General features: G+C 38.8%; 1 protein-coding gene across 2 annotated transcripts in view; it reads left to right on the top strand.

Moving 5' to 3' along the window:
- The window catches only part of LOC143148989 (uncharacterized), a 420,594-nt gene that overhangs the window by 171,510 nt on the left and 229,508 nt on the right, over nucleotides 1–19,576 (top strand). The gene's annotated exons all lie outside the window — the stretch shown is intronic.

Consider the following 19,576-nt stretch of genomic DNA (forward strand, 5'->3'; position numbering starts at 1 on the left):
ATTACAGTGTTGATCAAAGATTAAGTTACAAAGGTTTCGCCGACGAGAGAGATACAGTACACCAGGAGAGTTGCTTTCGGTTCGCGAAATCGTTCAATTGTCGAGGTGCAATTCGACACAGGATCTCCAGGCTTTGCCAAATGTTTTACCAACACTCTGCGGCCAGGCGCCCTGGTCCTCAAAGCGAACGTCCGGTGAAAACGCGAAACAATAGTTCCCGTTCAGGTTCACTCTAGACATTTTACAGGCTTGAAAGTCGCAACTTTTCCACCGTTTCCGCTCGTTTCCTTGTTCTATCGTCTAGGGAATCTAGACCGATAAAAATACAATTTTTGGAACGCTTGGATCTGACGTTGTGCCCACCGAATCGGCATTGAAGTCTCTAGAAATTAAGGTTCCTTTGTATACGATAACCGTTCGAAAAACTCGGTCAATGAGCATTTAGTGTATCAACGACTTCACCTTTTTCGGTGAATATTGTACAGAGTGAATTACAATAGAAAAACGATGAAAGGGGTTTGTTAAATTCTCTGGATTTGTTTAGAACAATTTTCGATACGTAGGAACGACTCGAGTTAATGTTTGTGGAATAATATTGAACTCTTCGGTATTGCGTAATGTCTTAGATCGTTTTGGTAATGAATAAAAGTTATGTTACTTAACATTGTGTACGCACATGTTTTATATACGTACAATATCGTTGTTAAGGAAACATGTCGTATAAAAGGAACAAAAAATGTCGCGTTATCTTAGATTGTATAATTTTAATTTATCACCGAAGGGGTTCATGATACTGTGCTCAAACGTTCCGAAAACAAATCATGCCTACACAGACTAACAAAGAGATTAGTGTTGTTTAATAATTAAAAAAATACTGGTGCGAGGTTAGCGTTTATTCACAAGTTATAATCACTTTTGTTACGAATATATTCTGTATATTAATACTGGAGAGTGACATTTTCCGTTAGAACAAAGTAACAATTTATGTAGCAGCTGTTTTATCAATATATATTTAGCGTTTCATCCTGGGTTAATGGATTCATCGTTAAAGCTGATCCATCAAACCCTGCCTACGATATAACTTAGTTATATACCTAATTTGCTTATGTTATAGTATACACTATGCAACACATAATATACGTTAGTTTACAACTGTCGAACGCATATTGTCATCGATGTTGCGCAAAACTCGTTCCCAACGATCGTAAAAATAAAAGAAGCGCACTTTGCGCCATTAATTTTAAACGAAAAATAGTTACCAGTCAAGGATAAAGTTTATAATTCGGTATATGGTTCCGTACGCAATACATACGCTGTAAAATAATTTTGAAACAATTCAATTGTGTTAAAACTGGTCGCTCCATTTAGAAACGCAAATAATTATTTATCGCTATTACTATTATTAAACGTCTGTGTTACGTATACGTAGAAATATAATATACGTGAATCAAAAATTTAATATTATTTAATATACATGGAAATTAATACATTCAAAGTAATTAAACGATCGGTTTAATCGTAGTCTGAGAATTAAAATTAGTAAAAATAATATAAAAGTTATCACCCTGGGTACACCCTTTTTTGTAAAATAAAACCTAGCAAGGGAATTATCGATAAAATTGGAATAATTTCAATGCGAAAAGTTAAAAGTATTAACGTAATTGTGGAAGATTAAATTGAAAACATTAAACGTGCTCTTATTAATGGTTCGAATCTACATTCGAGCTAAATGGATACCAGTTTCTCGATTTGTAAAATTAATATTGGATAAACCGATATTTAGAATTAAAACGAACCGTAAATAAATGGAAAAAAATTATACGCACATTGTACAACGTGTACGAATAAAATACAACCACCGATACGTATCCGTGCGAGGAACGAGGTGCAGCTAAAAGAATGCGCTCTTATGGAACTTAATCTCGTGAAACGCACAAGTCTGAAAAACGCGCGAATAAAGTAAGAAAAATCCTATCAAATGAGCTGCTTTTAATAAAATCGGGTTATAAACGAATATTCTAATTCCTTAAAACACGAATGGTTACGTTCGTTGGTTCACCGAATTTACTATCGCGGTAGCAACATCGTTATTTTCGGTACACGGATAAGCACCCCAGAAATCTAGACAAAATATTACGTCTAGCCTTAACGCTAAAACCCCGTTCCCGTAGGATTACACGCGTATTTTCACCCAATATTCCAATTATTCCTTACTCGAGAAATTCGTGTCAGGAACACCGATCAAACTAACTTTTGACCATATTACCAGCTAGTGAGTTCGCCACATTGCAAGGCACGGCCAAACGAGTACCTTTAACAGATGCACGGGAATTCTCCGGTCGGAATGAATGTTCATAAGCGGATTTCGTCGTACAGTGAAATACGCATGTTGGGATGGCAAACTTTGCAAAACATTCATCCATGTTACGTGCCCGAAAAATATTACTTTTCATGTAAATATTGGTCGCGAACGTTCTACGTAATATCACGCACAAACACATCACATCGATGGACGTTAAAATCCCAACACGGGGCATATTTTCATCCCAGAAAGGACCGAGTCTGGTCGTATCTCCGCATTTAATCTAGTTACATTTAATCTAGTTCCGACGTATGGATAAAATTTTATTACACCGATTCCCCCCGTTCCTGAACGTGGCCGATTACTCATCCCGAACGTAGGGTAAAGTTGTCCAAATTGAACCATTTTTTTTTTACATATTTCTAAACGGGAATATTTTTAATAAACGGATGGAAAATATTGTCGGTGTGTTTATTAGACAACGCAACGAAGAAAAAAGTTTTTCTTTTTCTTTTTTAAACAAATTTTTTCGCCAAATTAGACCACTTTTGATATTTTCGTAAATTGTGATACTTCTACGAGACGAGTAGAAAATATTTTTAGCGATCACCGTTCTATATTTATTAGACGATACAGCGAGGAAAAATGTATCGTTTTTAACAAATTTTCACAAATTGTAATGTTTCTAACAAACAGATCCGAAATATTTTTCTCCGAACAAATATCCGCACCAAGTTATATAAAAAAATAGAAAACAGAAACACGCCTTCATTTGGTCATTTATTACTCAGGAGTTATTTTTATCTAAACACAATCTTCGTTTTGTAATATTTCTATTCGCAAAGGAGTACGTACAGATTTACTCGACGTACGAAGCCGAGATTACACAATGAACATATTCCAAGGGAGAAAGAAAAATCACATCCGGAAGGATCTGTTCTACTCTAATTAACTTTTGAAATTTAGATTGTACAACTGTATTCCACCGTAAAAGAAAGATCAAATCTGGAAGTAATTGCGACTCGTATTGGATCAGACGTTTTCAGTCGGCCCCCGCGAGGTCCGCGACCGAGCGAAAATTAATCAACGTTGTTCGCATTTCTTTCGCCCGTGACGCCACATTTTTCTCAACTCGAACGTATAATCTTTCTTTCGTCGTACGAAACGTCGTATTCTTACAAGACGAACGTCACCGTATTTATCGACGCGGTCCAATTTGGATAAGTTTATTCAATTCGTCGCGTCTCGATCTTGCGGGGGGTCGATTATCGATCATTGGCGGCAACGAGCAACGATTTTCATAGATTTAACCGCACGAGTTTAACGCGTTGTCCCGTAACAGACTGTAATGACGTGTTACTCGTAAAATATTCACAAATCGTCGTTTATACGGGGAAGCTAGCCCGCGAAGATACACGAACGAGTACTTACACGCGGCTGCGTCCGATTCTCTGTCAAAACCACATTAATAATACATCGATTAATTATCCGCTTACATCGACGTACACGCTCGCGCTCGTCTAACATTTCCACGAACGTGATCAATTTCCATCGACGTGCCAGACCGCGTTGCTCTAGCCGAAACTGCAATTCATAGCAGCGATACGCACCTTCGTTGAATTATTAATGGCCGCCTCACTTATAAATTTACTTTACGACCGAGTGTTAGCATAAAATGAAAGGGGAAACGTGAACCGCAAATTTAAGTATTCGCGGACGATGAGCTTTTCGTAAACTTTTGCTAGCTCGTGTGGAATACTGCTGAATGTGGAGAAAGTAAAGACCCGATGGATGTTTTGGTTAAATATGCCATAAATTGCTCACAGGGCACCGTTTGTGATACGATCGGAAAGGGTACGATTCCTTATCCGAAGATACATGAAAACTGAAGGATACATTTTTCTTTCTTTTTTTTTCACATTTTTTTTTTTATATCGAATATCGTGCTTGTGAAAGTTGACCTTTGAAAATTGATTGGACAGAGTTCGAGCAACAGGGGGACGCTACAATGTAAGGGAGAGGAGCTCGAGCGTATTTTTCGATTAAGTAAATTATTTAAAATATCTCGTAAACTATTCATTCTTTCACCGCTTGGACTTCGTGCTTTTTTACGTAGAACATCAAAAGGTTTCGACCTACGCCAAAAAGTAAATCTCTGTTATAAAAAGAAAATGTAACTGTCGAATGCACTATTGCGCTTAAGAAACATGCTCCTACGAACGCAGTACTCTTCGTACGTGTCGTCTTTGTCCTTCGATATTTTTCTCTAATTGCAACGATAACGGAGTTATCGCCGAAAACGATTCCACGAATCGTTCTGTGTTTCTCGATCGCGGGACGAACGACACAAGTCGTTGTTCATCGATCTCGAGATTACGTTATAATCTTTATCGCGCGTTAGCAAGGTGAAAATTGAAAATCCCGCTGACGAACAATTTCTATCGTTGAAATCGTGACACCACCGTCATCGCCAAGCGCGGGATTTATAAAGCGTCCGAAACCCTCGTTTCTCCGATGCCTCGCCTCCAGTTTCAATTTGTCGAACCATATCAAGCTCACCACCCTTTCCTAACGTACCCTCTGATCAATTGGAACGTTTCACGCGCGAGGAAAGCAAAGCGGCACGGGGCCTTTGTTTCCTCTGCTTGGTGGTTGTATTCCCGCGCGGTGAACATAATGGAAATAAATTGTCCCTAGTTTAAGACCCGCGTACGTGTCTCTCTCGCACCAGTTCTGTTCACCGACCCATTCTACCAATTTTCTTTCCGTATCCCTCGCCTTATTCGATATTAGCCGAATTGACGAACCAGGGGATGCGGGTGATGGGTACTCCTAATGACGAACGTAGACAGAAGGGTGAGAAGGGACGTAAGAAAGGGTTGTTTGATTTTAACGCGTGACGACCAAGAGATCCTCGAAGACGTTTGAGAGAAGGGACGGCTGAGACGAACTCGATGAATGTGATTTTGTATTCGAGTCCTCGATCAAACATTAACCTAAGGGATGATTTCGTCGAGTTCGCGATACGTTGGTAAAGTACTTTGAACGAGAATCCAAAGTCTGTAGAAATTCTGTCAGGAGTATTATCAGAGGAATATTTGTATAACGCGTTTGAAAGAATCTTTTCGTGAAATTTATTTATTGGGAGAACAATTCGAACGCTATTGGTTCGTTGTGGTGGAGTATAAAAGTTCAACGACGATTTGAAAATTAATTTCAAGTTCAATTTTCGAACTTAAATCTTAGGTACTGATTTTACCGACAGTCGGTTGCTGCTTTCGTGACGCGTTATCAATTGTCAATTGTTTGCTTCGTTTTTTGTTATCATAGATCGTGTTCTTTTCTCGACAAATAAATTGGATTATTATTTTCTAAATTATTTCTATTCAGAGTGTGAGAATACGTTCGATTCCACGTGACATTTATATTTAATTTTTGAATTGCCGTAGCCTGAACTGAAATCTTGGCAAGTTCTAAACGTGACGTTCCCCTCTAAGATATTTTAAAAGGTTTTCCCCTTTCGTATGTAATGTCACATTTAACCGTTCTTTGTGTATATAGCAAAATCTCGATAACAGGGAAACGAGGCTGAAAATTCTTGCAAGTATCGCGATTCATAGCAATGATCGAGGTAACCAATCCAATAAGGAGCTCCACTTAGATTGTGTATCCCCACTACCTGCCCCCTTCCACCTCCAACTTCACTCGTTGCCAAGTTACCATCCCTTCCACTTGTCAGCGCGATGCAACGAGCGAGGTTCTCATGCAATTATCGAGGTACTACGGTACTTATACAGTTATGGACGATAGTTCGATCACTTTATATCTAAAAATCGATTACACTATTATCGCCCAACTCAGCCTTCTTCTCGCAATAATCGCTGGTATTGATCCCTGCTCCCTTTTACACTTCAACTCGCAATATCCGCGTAACACAATGCATTTTACGATTACATAGTAAACAATGTAGAGTGCCCGATCCACGCATTGGGAAACCTAGATAGTTGTCTAGAGGTATCGAACAAAATGTAACTTTTAAAGTTTCACAAATCGTATAAAGTATTTATTGATTTTATCGCAAAGCAGTTTCTTCCTACTTGTTTTTAATAATTTTAATATTTTAATTTTTGTCTAAATTCACTCCATGAAATATGGACATGTATTTCTGAATCCAGTCTAGACAATAGTAATGTTACAAAATACTAACGCTATAATCGAGAATTGTACAGTATCGTGAACGAACTTTTCTACATGTTTATGCGATCGATATTATATTATACAATAGTAGTTTTCGAACCTTGGTTACTACCATTGAAGGGTTTTTCTTCTTTAAGGATATTAGGTCTTGACGAATTTCTTGTATCTTGCTGGATAGCGACGCGCCGGGTGGAAAATAATTATTCAGTTGTTTATCGTTCGAAAGTAGGACAAAATTGTCCGCAGTTACAACGTCTTATTACTTATCGGGGATTTCGCAGGAAAATGTTTCGCTAATTGCAGCCTCGTGGAGCCGACACCGCCTTCTTTCCAGTAACGAAGTCAATTTGCAGTACAGCTGGAATAAAACGACAAATCGAATTATCCTTGCTGGCTCGTTGCGCGATGGATGCTATGGCTGAGTTTTTGAGCTTTTTTAGTTCCCGTTTCGGGCTCAAATTGGTCGAATAAACTTCCGTTTCATACAGAGAGTTCGTTTCGTAAAATCGTCATTTCGTGAAGTCGTGTTCGCTCGCTGATTTGAAATTCTGATGGCTCGAACTACGGAGCAATAATAAGCGATTAGGAGCTCGATATTAACAGAAATGATTAAATGAAAGGCAAAATTTGCATTACGAAGTGATTCTCCTCGTTACATAATGGTGCGTGTGGACGTTTAAAATCGAACACAACAGCAAAATGTAAGCTTACAATGAATTGCAAATTTATCGATTACATTTATGTAAACAGACATATGGAGAATTGAATAATTGAATGTGTACAGACGATAAATGAATATTCATTCGTAATGGATTATATTTTGTACTTATAAAAAATATTGGAATTACTTCGAGTGTAACTTTTCAGCATTTATTGCGTCGGTTGAACGAGTTCATTTGAAGTAATTAATTTTTGTGCCTGTAATATATATATATTTTTTTTTTAAATGTGTAAAAAAAAAATATGCGTACAAGAAAACGCCCTTTTAAAATTTTCTTTAACAATAGATATAGAATAATAGTTGCTGGCATAATCCACATAGTATCGTAGTATCGAAATCATTGATAGAAATTCTGAAAATGTTAGATTAAAATGGCATTTATATAAATTACTCTACCCGCAAATACAATTTCGGATTCTTTGTAGAATGGATGTTCAGTAACTCATCGCGGTATCATTAAGCCTTTTACGTCTGGAATTTGAAATTTCAACAACTCAAATTAGTTAAACATTTCGTGTATTGCATTATTCACTTTGCGAGTACAAGGGCATCGGAATTTTTCAAAGATGAAATAAATTGCCTTTTATCTCGTTGGTAGAAGTGCGGGAATTGCAATTAATTTTATTTCGACCGAAATATGTAAAATATGCACGAATTATAACATTTCTATGGTATAAATGCCAGTTAATAATTAATTTCTTTTCAAACTTGATAGTCAACCATTTCGAGTAGTTCAATGAGTAAAAATTCAATTGTTAAATAGTTTCCTTTATACTGAATAAAAAATTTAATTACTTTGCATCCATTTAATATAGTGCAGTCTCGATTATCCAATTTCATTGCTAGGTTCTACGTTGTTCCAAAAATCGATTATATTTCAACACGAAAAAAATATCTAATTACATTATACTTTAATTAATTAAAGTAATATACTTTTCGTTCTTTTTGTACACATTCTATGACTTTTAACATTTATAATGAAAGTTTTCTCCACTTTCATTAATTTCAAAGTATACACCTCACGCATAAGTATACCATTTTATCTCCTTACCGTTTTCAAGTCCTCGGTCACTTATTTTTATTTTGCTACCGTAAGAATACCCAAAATCTAATGTCGAAAGATCATTTACCTCTCTCAAATACTATTTCTATTTCACTACCAAAGATTCTATAAAAATAACAAAAACGGACCTTCAAAATACCTAAGGCAGTACTGTACGTACCTAAGTCGAGTCTCTTATGTATTATCGAAACGTTGAACTGACTCTACTGGCGAACTCAGAATGATAAGCTGTCGATAATCGAGACTCTACCGTGTACACGGTAATTAGAAGTTCTAATTTACAACATCCATGCGTGCCAAACTTCCCTCTATCGAATGTTTTGGGGTTTACCAGGTGGTTCCATTGACAAGCGTGTCCTCGCTTCTATAGTGTTCCAATTATTCCGACACAGCTGGAGGTTTTCAGCGAATCGGATCACCGTAACGATATCCAATAACGATGCCGTATCCTGGTCAAAAAATAAAGAAAGTTACCGCGTCCAGCTGGTAGATTCGATAATGCGAATTCGCGCAACTAGCACGCTGCCGGATGCGGGGCGTGTGGCCTGTGTTGGTACGTGGTTGACGAAGAGAAATGACCGGCTAGGCCAAACCATAAATCCACGTACGGCGGATTAATCGCGGCACGGTGGTGTTCGCGAAACTTGTTGCCAACTAAACTAATTTAAACTCGTTCAAAACTGCCGCCAAGACCAACGTCGGGCCTATGGCGGCGCCCGTTTCAACAGGCTACGTTTGCGAACGAGTCTAGATTCTGCTATCTCGCCATTAAAGGGACACGCGGTGACCTTGTAATGTATCAGAGTGCACCGGGAAATATCGTACGTATCGAAACTCTTGTTTGTTAACGAACTGTATGATTTTTTCAATGCCCCGACAAACGAGGACAAACCGAACGCTTTTAAATTATCCTTCGAATAAATCAAAATTTCGTATAATCCTAACACATCGCCTGTTCAGTTTTGAATGTAAACGTACGTTTATATGTGTTATAATTGATGTTTTCTCTGCGACGCCTTGGAGAGTTCTTTGTTGAATTAACGTCTAGACTGTGCACGGTGCGAATAATAATTTTAATTATGGAATTGTGGGTTTTATTCTGTTAATGGTAACTTTGATTCTGTTTGTAGGAAAAAAGTATTTCTTCAATTGTTACTCGTAGAATTGATACCGAAAGAAGATTCTAGACTGTTATTAAATATTCCGAGCACCACGTGTAGATTTTTGTGTTTCTTTAAATTTTCGAAAATAACAATCGATGCCCCACTTTCGTAAAATCCTTTCAATTTAATTCGGAGCTGCTGAAACGAGGTACGAAAACAATTCCATAGTGCGAAAGGTAAACTGGTGGTACACTGTATTGTTAAATTCAGCGTACTATACCAATTAAGCACGTTTATAAATTCAAACACGATTGTATCGATTAATAAAGCTCTGTTTGTAAACTTAATTGCTACGGTAACACGATCAATAATTCGACAAACTATTTGTCGTTGTTAGAAAATAATGAAGAAAAGTCTAAGAATAAATTTAAATACGCTCAAGAAACTTCCAGAAGTGAGAACATCTTAATTTCTGTATTCGGGGTTTCGGGGAAAGTACGGGAAAATGAGATACGGAATACAAGGAACGATACGAATAAGCGAATGATACAATTTCGACAGAAAAATACGGGAAATACAAAATGGAAGTGGAAAATATAATATCGGGAATTGCGAGAGGGAGTTCGTAGCCAAAGTGTGGGAAAAAATTCGAAGAATTCATTTCGAGCTAACTGTATCGTTACCGTAACGCTCGCTCCGGACGGAATTATTATATTTTATTCGTAAGGTAAAACATTAACGGCGAAAATAGCTGTAACATTTATTTTTAATGGAGATATACGCACGGAAAAGAGAGACGTAATAGCGTCGACTTGCGCGGAGACGCAATAATTCAATGGCGCGAGGAAATCATCCCTCGACCATTCTAATATGGGAACCGCGTTCTCCCATAGGACTTTATTACGCTTCTCTTATGTGAGGAATACTTTTTCTATGATAATGTTGTGGCATGGGATGGCACGTGGAGCAACCGTGGTTACCTCGCGCCGAGAATTCACAGGGAACTCGATTGACTACAATTGCGTATTCCGAACGTGAATTTACCGCGAATACGCCACTTTCGTCTGCTTTATGGTTTTCCCGTATCCCACAGAAATTTCTAAGTAAATCGCCGCCATTGGGGGAGCATTCCGAACGATCGTCTTCGACGTGATTCGTCAGGATTAAAAAACGTTAAGCTTCAACATTGATCGCGTTTAAGACAGAGTTCGCTGGATTACCGACAAATCCACTAGCAAAACTCGAATTGAACGTTAATTTAATAGAATATTACAATATTCATATATATTTATAATATTCGACACATTGAAAACACGGATAAGTTCTCGATAATCGTTCCTTTCAATTTTGTATTTACCCTTAAAAAACTCGATTGGAAAATTTACACCCCGATTGTAAGAACGATTAACACTGTACTCATATATGTACTTATCTATTTTAAAATAGATCAAATAAAAATATAGATCTTTGCGGCTAAGAAATATCAAAATTGTGATAAAAGGAACGATACAATTGACTGTTGTAAATATCTGAAATTTTGACCGGTGTGCTTCATTGGTTTAAAAAAATAATTCCTTATGGTTCGATATTCGTGCTCTCTGAAGCTCGAGATTGGCGAATGCGTAACTTGGATATACCAATCGTTTCCCGAGGAAATATTCCACGCGTTGCTTCGCGAAAAGCTTTTAACCAATACAACTGCAGTTCGTGTCGATGAAGCGAGCGTTGGTTGGTTCCGTAAGCTCCAGAAAATTCTAAAAAACGTTTAATATGAATAGATGCTTATTACTTCTGATATTAACTTTGAAGGCTTCGGTGAATGTAACTCATCGAATCCAATGGAACGGTAAACAACACAGGACGAAAAAAAAATCTTCCGTAAACTTTTATAGCAAACGTGCAACTTTTATTTCTTAATACCGTTCCTTTTCCTCGTTACGATTTATTCGAGCCGTACAGGGTGCTCAGTTATCCCTTCCTAATGAATTTTGTCCGAGAGGCAACAGGTATGAAAAGAGTGCAGGAATGTTGTAAAGTTTTTAAATCTATTTTCAAAGTTTGTAACGAAAATTAAAATACCGTACGTGATATTACTTTTCCTAAATGTGAACTTATAGTGCTTATATAACACGTAAGACAGGGTATATTCTAAGGTGATGAAAAGTTAAAAGTAGGCGGAGTAATTTAAAGTCTTTGAATATACGTCAATTAGTACATATTGGATAAAAGTTGCTGCAAAAGGAACTGAAATTTCCAAAAATATTATCATACAATACTTACGTTTTCCAGAAAAAAATAATTCCCTACGTAGACACGTAAGTGTAATATTAATATTTCTCTGGTGTTCAATTTAAAGTTTCTTCAAACTTTGCACCATAATCGTACGCGTAAAATCGATCAGTTCCCAAAAGCATTTCAATCTCCAGAGATTGCTCTATAGAATCGCGAAAGTATAGAAACAATAAGGTCCACGACACCCTGTTCTAACCATTCCCCGTTCTCGTCCTTCGGGTGCCAGAACAAGGGTATCTTCCTGTCCCCTGGAACAATCGATCGCATATAATCGTCAAAAAATCGGAACGATAAGGTTTAGGACACCCCATTTTGGTCATCCCCAGGTACGGAACTAATCTCTCGGGTATCCGTGCACGAAAATCCCTCTGTATAGTCGTGGAATAAACTCGGCAAGCAGGAAGCTGGCGATCCCGGCAGATCCGAAAACATCGATTGCCAACAATCCCAGGAACCACCGCAACGTTTCTTATCCAAGATTTCTGCGGTTCCTTGGGACAGTTAAGCGACAAATAACTGTCGCAATCGCGACGCTTAAAGTGCCGGTTGGTGGCGCTAGTCTCCTATAAGGATCTCGAGATCGGATAGCTGGTGAAAATGACTCGGTTGAGGCTGTGCAGCGAGTAAACGGCTCCTGGCCGCTAACTTTATTCCCAACACGTGAGATTAACTCGACTCCGGAGCCCGTGCTTTGAACTTACACCATCCCTTTCCCCTTCTAGCAACCCCCTTAACCTTATTAAGCCTGAAGCCGAGCTAGTATCCTTTCGAGACCGTTCGAGAAATTGGGACGGTGGTGAGTCCGCTTCCGTGGGTTCGTTAAGCTGAAACCACTGCGAAACCGCCTACAACCGCCAGTGAGCAATAATCCTCTTCCTTCTTCGACTCCTTCGTCCTTTCTTCGTTCTTTTTCGTTTCGCTCCGATCGAATCGTCCTTGTTCCTTTTCCTTTTTCTTTTTTTTTTTCTTCTTTTGCACCGTGTCCCCCTGTGCGTCCTCGATCCTCTCGGTTGAAAAACATTTGGACCGAACACGACGACGCCCCGACCTTTCCACCGGGAGAGCAAACAGCGGTGCCTAGTTTTCTTTGAATCGATCAGGAAAATTGTCCGAGCGCGGAGAAAAAGGAGCTGAATCGCTCTATGTAAAATGGAAATTTCCCAGATGGTTAATGAACGTTTCAAGCATGGTCGAAGATCGAGCGAGAATTCTTATTCGAAGGAACGCCGTGAATATTAAGATGGGATTACACGAATGGGAAAAGGGTTCGGTTGATTTAGATTTTCGATGAGACCTCTGGCCTCGATTAAACGTGTCAAGAATTTTTAACACGGATCGATGCGGCTAAACGTACACGTAGACGATGTAACGAGATGTTAGATCATTTTTTATCTAACTTGACAACCGAATGCCAGCGGAAATACATCCGTCGATTAACACTTCGCGTCGAAGATTGTCCCGCGACGAAGAATCGGTCAATGAAATTTCTCGAAGCAAAAATTACACGTACTTTCGAACGTAAATTTCTTACTTCGATGTTTCCCGTGTATTTTTATATTTTACAATTATTTATTTTTACAGTTGGAAATTTTCTACCGTGCCGTGCAACGTGACTTGTTATCTCGAGCGAACGAGAGTCGCCTTTCGAGCGCAAATGGTTAAATCGGTGAATATTCTCTTCTTTAGGATCAGGACGAAGCACTTCAAGATTGTGTCACAAAAATACGACCGAGCGTTGAGAACGATAATAATATGAAAAATGGCACGAGGTAGATCATCCATGGTACTTGCAACCAAGTCTCGCGTGAATGACGAAACAGTTCTGGGACGTTCTCACAATCCAAGATTTATGAATAGGAAAATGTGTATCGCGCGAGCTATAGCATAGTGTAGCAGCCAGCGTAGCCAGTTTCAGGCTAAATATTCCCCTTCGTCGTATTACCATTTCTTGGCACGCGCCACTACTCTGTCATCACTTAACATCGTCTCTTAACCTACGTTTAGCGTTGCGATAGAAATCTCGTACGAAATTGGACAGATTTCGTCTGAAACGGTAACCGATAAGTCAATTTTAAACTCGAATAAAAGTACGAAGTAATTTTTATCGTAGAAGATATTGAAACAAGAAATCACTTAATCTTGCTATGAAACAGTGTCCACTATATCTCGAGAAGTACAGAGACGAATTCTACAGGTGCCTACAAATTGTGTCTCTTTTCTCTAACATCGGTTACTTTTAGAAGATAAGACACTTGGTACTCCAATCACTAAATCTGCGCTGAATGACCTAGTAAGGATTTTCAGGGTACTATGCGAGTATAAAAAGTTTCGAATGACGTGACACGGGCTGCTTGAGCGGCTAATTTAGAAACTATAACGTGAGAAGTGAAAAGTGAATCTAGAATCTATAAGGAAGGTGAACGAACAAAGTGTCGCTAACGAAGTGAAGAAAATAATATTAGAATTAAACTTATCTCGTTGAAATCGAATACCCGGAGAGCGTAGCGCGGTAGAATTGGGAGGTATCCCGTAATTTTTATTCCAACTTTTTCGCTCGAACCGCCGGTAGAGAAATATTTAAAAATGGCACGAGCGTGTCATTCCGGCATTAGTCGATTTGCATGTGTCACGAATATCTCTATTACGAACACGAAACGCGAACGTTACATATTAATTTAACAAAGACATTCGAGTCTGGCCATACCACCCAGACCACATTTCATCGTTTCCTTTCACTCCGGGTCCAAACCAGTGTCTCCGTTCCCGGCACAATGGTCCCCGCTTGGAAATCGATCGTTATCACGAAAGAATCGCGATAACGCAATTAAGTAGCCCGCCGAAGGTGCTTTTCTGCTTTCGTACTTGGCATTTAAATAAAATCAATTTGCGCAAGCGTAGGCAAATGTTGACTCAAGGCATTTCAATGTGGCTAACTGCATGAGTGAGGACGAGTGCTCTTCTGCCACAAAATGGAGGGAAATTGTAGGTAGGAACGGCTCTGCCCGGCGTTTCGAGCCATTTGCAAACCAAATTGCCATTATTGATGGTAATAACCATACAGTCGCGTCTGTCTCTCCCCTGGTCTGGTTTCTTCCCCTGATGATCCCCTCGTGTTCTTCAGATATATTGCCAGTCGAAATGTTAACAATATTCTTTTCTGTCAATACCACCCCTACTGTTCGATCGTCCGTCGGTCGTGCCGCACTTCCAATTACACCGCATTTTGGATTCTTTACAATTCCATTCAAAAATCCTGCTACCCTTCGTAATTGTAACTTATTAGAGAAGTGTGTATTCGGTGGAGAGATTGACGTTAATCTGGTTTAGGATTTATGTCGATACTCTGAAAGTTACGATGGCTACTGCAGAGCTGGTACTGCAAAATCCCAACACCCCTCGTAATTGTAACTTATCAGAGAAGTGTATTTGGTAGAGAGTTTAAAGTTTAACACTACTCTAGAACTTTTCCCTTTCTTAATATTTCGAATCGTAATGTGTTAGAGATTATTCAAATTGATCCAAAGTTTATTAATCTTGACACTAGCACACCTTTCTCCGTTGTATTATAATCGTTAGAATATCGATTGGAGCAGTTGAATCGAGAAATTGTTTGGAAAATAATTGTTTGGAGATCATATAGGTAATCGAGAGTTTCGGTTACTATGATATAGTACGTTGTTCGCTGGTTTATCGTCGCACTCTGTTGTTCTACTGTTTGCCTCGGACAATCCAGATTTATATAGAAATTCCATGAAGACATTAATTATAAAAGACACTCCACGCGACGTATCTCTATCTAACCGAACCATCTGAAATCTATTGTAGACAGCGAAGGGTTTAATTGATCATCGTTGTACTTGCTTCTATTTGTTTTAAATTAACGAAGCAGAATTATCTCGTTTCCGTGACTATGGCGAGCAGTACAAGAGATATGCGTTGACGTATAATTATGTCTCGTGCTTCTTCCGCGTCTTGGTCGAATATGATTTATTATTTCAAATACAAGGCGTCGAAAAAGTTCCTATCTATTTTAGCTATTGACAATTATATCGAATCCGCTCGTGCAATGATAAAGGGGTAACATTTCTCGACTTCGTAATCCGAGAAACATGGGATTTAATAAAGCCTCGTGCAATGAAATCTGAGGAGGTTAAATCTCGTGATCCCACTAACCAAGTTTTGTCCTGTAACTTCTTTCCGACGTCATTGCATTTATTTCTTTCGATTCGCCAAATTACTACCGTCAAACCCTTCTCTGTACTCGTTCTAAATCTTCCCGCATCAAAATTAATTGCATCGTAATTACTACATCGAAATCGATCGAAACGTTACGGAGCGCTCTGTATATTTATACAGAATTTTCTCTCGCTCGATTAACGAGCCTTGTCACAACAGAGGTGACCAATTAAACCTTGTGTTTCTTTGTTTTCGTGGAATGTAATCTTTCGCGGTTTACGTCTACGTTAAACATAAATTTGCTTTGAACCGATGACGTGACTAACGAATCAGTGGCTCGAAAGTCCATTGTAGGGCAGTCTTTCCAAATTGCTATACCCGCCCACTTTGCCACGTGCTGGGTATCGAACCGTGACGTTGGAGGGTGGAAAGAAAATTTGACCCGGGAGGGTTGCACATTTGGCGAAGCCAGCGATTACGAGTAACACGCTGTGGGTTTGTGATACGTCAATTGCTATAAAACACAGCCCAATAAGACGCTGGAATCTAATTGGAAGAAATTTTACGAAAATGAAACAATTATTTTTATATACATTTTAATATACATGGATATTCAAATGTAACAAATGTTCTTTGATCGTCTTTATCGTAGACCGGGCAACTTTAACAGGTAACAACATTTATTTTTGTTTTTTTTTTTTTTTTTCGAAGAAAAATCTTTCGTGGAAATTCATTGTTTACATTCATCGTGTAAATCGTTAACGTAAACCGACGTCATTGTAACCGCCGATGAAACATTTATTGTTTTCATCGAGCCCGGATCGTGAGTTATTAATTGTCGATTTATTATTAACGACGAATCCATTTCCTAGTAGTTGCACGCATTAATGCTAATTATCCTTAATTGATCGATGCAGCTGAATTAGTTTTACGTGTTGCCTCGGTCGCTGAAATTCGAGCGACGAGCTTTGTTTGCCATTCAATCGACAAATACGATTCTGTGATCAAAACAGTCCAGGAAGAATTTGTTGGGTATGCGTAGTTGAATGTGTTGACCGTTTTCAGCTTACGTTGTTACGAGTTGGGCTGGGGTACGGGATCGATCGGAATTAAATCTCTGAAAGCTTCGTCAATTTAAGCCATTGCGACAAAGTAAACACGCGACTTATAACCGAGACCACGGGAACGAGTCCCCGATTGTGTAACATTAATTAATATATTACAATTCGAAATAATCCATCTACCCGTATCGTTATAAATATTCTGATAGAAATGGAAACATTCGTCGTGTAAAGAAACAAAATTTTACCGGTATTTGTTACGTATTTTACACGCGAGTGTGCAGATCAATAGAGATTCGAGGTTAGGTTTTCATGACAACGATTCAAAAAGGGATAAATGCACAAAATACCGTTTCTTTCGTAAAATATTATTACAATTTGTATAATGTTTACAGTGATATTGTTTTGTATATACCAGATTCTGTAGATTTTTGCCGTTTGAGGGAAATATGAGGGGCGTGACATTATCCCCTCTCCTTCTTGACAAACTTCTGATTGTCGCACTAGATGGCGTTCTCAAAAAGAAAATGATTCGTATTCGATGAACGATAGCTTAATCTTTGGATTGGTAATCTATTCTAAACCCCGAATGTCATAGTGCTATTTACAGAACGATGTTCCTGTTTCTTAGTAATTCGTAGAGCTCGTTGCATTTAGGTTAGATATTTCGAGATGCGTATTCCACGGTTAGTGTCATAACGACCCTGCGCACGCACGTTGCGCAGTTGTACACGCGCTATCAAGTGCTCCAACCACGTGAGAACTAAATGCACACGGAGCAGAAGAAGGGGTAGTATCAAGCGAGTCGTATTCCCCTCAAACATCAAAACTTTACGACACCAGAGATAGACAAAATTTTATTCGAATAAAACATGACGAGTAAAACCAACGTATCGCGATATATTCGCGATGTTTATTCGATCGGGCGTATAAATTGTTATTTACTCAATGTGAATTTATTTACGTTTTATTCGTTACTTAAAATTTGTATCCGGATAAAAATTTTGCTCATTTATTCCACGCACGCTCGATACATCCGCGATAAAACCCACCGAGCGTCGCAGGATTAATATTTGTCTACACCGTAAGGAGTACAAGTAATAATTTTATATTTCAAAAATAAAATAGGTACGAACGTTTAATCGTTAATACGTATCCTCGAAATTACGTGTCACAAAATCGATACTTATCTACATCGTAAAAAGATACCAGTAATAAAATAATCGTTATTTCCTCTCTGAGATTTTGCTCGATGTATCATCTAGAATTATCACAATCGTTGTTCGCAAACCGTAGGGAGAATTGAAACGGAATCGGTTACCCGGGCCACGTGCTGTTCTTTTGTCGGTTACCGACGAAGTCGCAAAGACCCCCACAATGGAACAATTTCTCGAAATTACGTAATAAAATTTATTCTCCCGGTCTCGTCAAACCAATCTTAAAGTGTTTCCTCCGACGCGTCAGGAATGAATTCGTTTTATCGCTGGCGAGATCCCGTTACCTAGTAAAGGAAGGTAGACACGTGGGCACAAAGGAAATGGTTAAAAGCGAGAGGAACCGGGGCTTGTCTCTCACGTTTCTATATCGGCGCGATTTCCAAGCGCAAAAAGCTGAAATGGAGTTTGCGTGAAAGGGTAGAAAAGGGACAGGACTGCCGACCGATCCATATTTTACGAGAGCAAATAGGAAACGCTTGAGCGGGAGACGCGGAGAACACGATGAAAAAAAAAAAAGGAAGGGGGGTAGAGGTAGGGCTGGTCTCTCTTTCTCTTGATCTCGCGGCAATATGCTGCGATTTCTCGCTCCTCTCTTTCGTACCATCTCGCCTCTCTCTCTCCCTCGTATCAATATCTTCTCTCAGGTTCTCAGGTTTCGATTCTTTTCCGATCCTCGTGCTCATAGCTCTGCGGCTTGGCTGTCGTGTGTAAGTTCGCCGCAAACTCGCACCTTCTTGACTGGAAGATTGAATACGTGGAAAGAACAACGAACGAATCGCATTTATAAAGGGTGGTTTCGACGGGAGCGCCACAATTTCGAATTCGAATAAAACGACACCAACGCGCCAGACGTATCCGACATATTCGTAAAGTGGACTGGAAAAAATACGATACTGTTCAAACGAACTCGTTTTTCTTCTACGGTACGGATGCTTCTAATTTTTAATAACTTCCACGCATAATTCGAATTGAGAATCTCTATATCGCGAATAACTCCGAGAATGTTGGCCTCGAGTCGCTCGATTCTTCACGAATCGTTGGCTCACTCTTTTGATTTTACATATTTTTAGAAAGATATTTTCACGTAATTGAATTTGATAATGAAAAAAAAAAACTTATACTTTTGTGCGATGAATTTGAGTAATTTCTATTCGCTGCTTAAATACGTATCGTTCGACGATGTTGACCACGATATTGTGTTAACAAAGTTGACGCGTGCAAAATTTTAACGATGTGTTTAATTGTTTACGAAAACTTTCGAAACATTTATCATTCTCGAGGAACACCCTTCGTAAGATCGTTGAAAGGATCCATCGCTGTTAGGTGAAGCATCGGTGGTAGAATTTCGTGTCACGGTTCTTCTGTTGTCACCTGCCCAATTAAAGCGAACTCATCCACGTCGTACTTCGTACAGTTTTTAGTTCACGCGTGCAGCGTTCTAATA

Source organism: Ptiloglossa arizonensis, chromosome 7 (genome assembly GCF_051014685.1).
Source record: "Ptiloglossa arizonensis isolate GNS036 chromosome 7, iyPtiAriz1_principal, whole genome shotgun sequence".
Taxonomy (NCBI): domain Eukaryota; kingdom Metazoa; phylum Arthropoda; class Insecta; order Hymenoptera; family Colletidae; genus Ptiloglossa; species Ptiloglossa arizonensis.